The sequence below is a fragment of the Ischnura elegans genome, chromosome 5 (assembly GCF_921293095.1).
Source record: "Ischnura elegans chromosome 5, ioIscEleg1.1, whole genome shotgun sequence".
Classification (NCBI taxonomy): Eukaryota; Metazoa; Arthropoda; class Insecta; order Odonata; family Coenagrionidae; genus Ischnura; species Ischnura elegans.
Window position 1 is genome coordinate 30,486,816 of NC_060250.1, and position 4,438 is coordinate 30,491,253.

The window sequence follows — 4,438 nt, forward strand, 5'->3', positions numbered from 1 at the left end:
CATGAACTTCCAATATTTTACGTTCCCTAACAACCTAAATGGATAAAAATGGTACATATAGAGTTGCTTGCTTCTCTAAAAAAAATCCAACTTGTGAATGATAAAGAGAAAAACTTATTGAACTGACCAGAGTGGCTGCTTTAAACCAAGCGTATAAGGTCGATGTATAATCGTTCCATCTTTTACTACAGAATGTACTGGTATTTACCACTTCATAAAACAATTTCACGAGACTAGTTCCGATTCACAGTACCATTTACGGGTCAAACTCTGAACTGAATGTAGTTGTTTTGATTATTTCTATTTGTGCCACACCAGCTGCTGACAACGGAGGGAGTGGGGTATGATAGCGTTTGGTTTAGCTGTAGCACCTGCCTTTTCAGGCATGACACTCTGTTTCCTAACACACTTTTCAGTCACCATGTCAAGAAGCAAAATTGTATTATAAAATCCACTCTTAAATAAAGATGAAGTCGAAATTTTGGTCCAGCATTACTTGTCATTGACAGCAGTTGTCTAATTAAATGCAGTAAAAGATTGATAATCGTGAAATATAATTAATGGAACGATATGAATAACAGAAGATTTTCCCAATGGATTTTTCAAAATTGGTCTCGTTTAAAATTGAATTACCTAAAATATTGCTCTGTGTGGTTCAATTGCCACCTCAAAGCCTAGCTGTCCTCGGGCTACTTCCGAAAGCTAGTCAACTACATAGTTTGAAACTTAGGGCCTATTTTACACACTTTGGTACGACTTCCTGCCTATGCATAGTTGTATCTTTTTTTATCAAAGAAGTATCCTAAAACCACCATTTTTGAGTTTTGAAAATCCCAAATTTCCAAAATCCCCGAACCCCCCTTCGGCTGAGGGGGTACCTTTTCCCAAGACCCACGGGTTTCTCACACCCCTGATCAAAAACTAGTTCCGCCACTGAAGACTTCTATTAACCGACAGAAGAATCCTTTTTGCTCCTGATATTCGTTCAAGCATTGATCGAGGTGTAAGACAAGGCTGTCCACTATCGCCTTTGCTGGTTCACGTGTACGTAGAGGAAATGGCGAGGAAGGAGTGTGATGAGTTTAAGAGTAAAAGTTGGTACCTAACGTTGCCGCTATTTTTTTAGTCGAAATGATCTTTTATTATGCGCCTACCTGTATCTGCAATACAGATTTTTAGCGAAGAACTTTTCTAGTGCAGTTCGCGCTCGAGACTACAACCCCAAAATGCGAAGAATAGGGGAGGCGAAAATTGTGGGAGAGAAAGGAACGGAGGAGGGAAGTGACATGGCGAACGCCCAACATAGTGCTTAAGTTCAACCGTGGGTTTCCGAGACAATTCGACTCGAAGAGGAGACGGAACGGAAAGACGGAAGGGAAACCTCAGTTATGACGAAAGGGAAACCTCAGTTATGACGAAAATGTCACATTCCTCATAACGTGATTTTCTCATTAGTTATCAATTAAAAAAACGCGAAGTATTCCGCCTACTTTTCATGAGTTGGTGACGTCATTAGTGTTCCATCTCATTCATACGTTCAGAGATGACCGCTAATTGAAGGAAGGAGTCGCTCACTGGAATGTAAATAACTTTGATCCACGTGGAACCGATGCGCAAAACGGAGGAGTTGCGGAGAAGCAGTGGCACGCTCGGCAGGAGTTTGTGACGTCATCAACTTATTCGCGAAAGGGTTAGACTGCCGCTTTTACGTCGCGAGAAGAACGTGAATTAGGCGACTCGACGGATCGAAAAACGAAATATCACTGGTCTCTCTATTTTTCAAGCCATATCACAATCGACATTTAAAAAAATTGATGAATGACTCCATTCATTGAAAGTACGGAACTAATTCCAAATTTTCCAACGAACATCGTTAACAAAAGCCCACCAACACCATCCATACATCCACGGCAGCCCGTTTTTCCGATCTCAAAATCGTCCACAATGCAAGGCCTATTAAACAATAATTTGTATTAACGGGAACGTTGGAAAATTGTTGAAATAAAAAAATAAAGCTTGTAGCCTGTAGCAGACATCTTCAAATAAAAATCATTAGCAAACGGCTGTAGGAATATCTTCTTCGCATGCGATTTTTAAATAGCGTGTACGCGTGATCACATACATCACATGTACATATATTCCATATGTGAAATAACCAATGGTGGGTGCCCCATGTTTCTCCACTTCTCCACTATACACTCCCATTGACAGAAGGCCTCCCAACTAGTGTGGCACCACGTCAAGACACAGGCTAAAAAACGGGCTCACTCATGACCCACCAGTGAATCCCAAAGTAGTCTGAACCCGGGAAGAGAAATTCAGCTCCGCAGTAAACACATTAAAGAACTACAACGGTCAGTGGTTACGGAAAACAGCCTCCTTAGTGGCCACAAGGTTTATTTAGTCAAGAGGAAAATACTGTGGCAAGCCAATAGATTCTAGGACAGAGTTACGAAGAAGGCCCTCTTAATTAAACTTGAACAGAAGTGGGTAATAAGAGTCAGTAGTTTACATCTGTGATGTCTGACCAAACCAATCTTAAACAGAATTGAACATGTATGAACCAAACAGGAAATAACTTATTAATTAGATTTATGGGGCATCTAGTCCATGATCTGTAAGTACGAGTGATCACTTTATTCCATTTCATATTTAAAGTTCTAATTCTGACAACAACAGAACACACCTGAGGTATTTTAAAATTCAGGAAGGGAATCCCAAGATTCAATGCAGTAATGACATTCCTTTTAAGAGAAACCTATTTACATACTATAATCAGGATCTATGTTAACGGTTTGAAAAAAGAAATGATACAATGGACTGGGTGAAGTAAATGGGCATCCTCAAGGACAAGGATCCATATGGATAGATAAAGAAAGATTTAGTGCTTTCCTGGCGAATAGACTTTGTAAAATGTTGTCCGGATTGCCACCCAGTGATAAAAAGATAGATTTACGAAAAAAAACCCAGATAGATTTACGAACAAAAACCAGATAGATTTACAAACAAAAACCAGAATCGCTGATTAGACTAGAAGCATATGTGACTCATATGCAACTTTATATATGGCTCAGACTGCACAAGAGATGGTATCCAATAGGGTACTAGTGAAGCATTCACAGAGGTGTAATACATTGAAATCCACTGTCACCCCAGCCTTGAAGAGAATATAGTAAAGGAAGGTAATAGTTGAGGGTAGAATCAGGGTATAAACTGCTGTTTAAATAGTGAGTTTTCTGGATAACCAGGAGTAGGTTAACCAGTTGGCCAGATAGAAGCAAGATACAGGTAAATGCATCAGGAAGATATGGTGTTCCAAATGCCATGAATATTAATCACAATTTGATGAAATTTATGTGGTTTTCTCAAGCATCACATTTCTCAGATTTTTATATCATCAGCAAAAGAGTTGTATACAGGGATTTTATGGAAATATTAGGTCTATCATGAAATAAAACCAAGCAGTAGTAGTGGTCGCAGAAATTAAGTCAAGTACCGCCAAGTTGGAACTAATCCTAGAGGCACAGTCAGGGCAGGAACAAAATACCCACCTAACAACTACAACACATGAACACTAAGTATACCTGCATTCAACTACAATTTCCATCTTTTTGCTTTGCCCCCAGAGTATTTCCCTGATAATTGCCTAATTTCCTTGACATTTCCATTATTTAACTGATGGGTATGAAATATGTAATTGTGATTTTTAGAAGAATAAGATAACATTAAAAGGGATGAAGAGGAAAAATAATGAGAAAGTGCAGTTTAACATTATGGGTGTGTGAGGAGTCGCTAAAAGTGGGTGAGAACGAGGAACCATACCTATAGGTAGCCTTCACGGGAAGGTAAAGGACTAGATGAAGAAAGAGCTCTTCTGGAAGAGGATCTGAGGATAATTGAAAGGGTATTGACATAGTTATGAAATAAGTAAGAAAATTCAATTTGGGAGGGTGGACTAACCACGGTGATTACTCAAAGTAAACCCACCTCGACCGGTAGAACACCTTTAAATAAATATATTTTGCATACATGCATTGCCACAGTAAAAAAATAAAATGAACCAGAAATGCCACTACCAATGCGACTGAATAAGAGTACCTCAATCAATCCACTGCTGGTGCCACTTGCACCAAAGCATTCACTTCATAGTCGTTTCATTTTCCATGACAATCCAATTATTGCTTATGACAGTGCATTAGCTATGCACGTTGCACACGTGCAAGACATCCTCCAAACTTGCCATTTAACGAGTCACGAGTCAAAACTTAACGCTATTCATCAATCACTCGCCACGTCGCATAGAAGTCTTATTAAAAATTTGGGTTCAAATTCACTTAACTCCAGAGCGAGCACAGTGGCATCAACACAATTCATCCCTAGGAGCGCCTACAAAATTCATATCGTGCGCTGGTGCGCCCCTCATTTTCGTTTCTCGTTT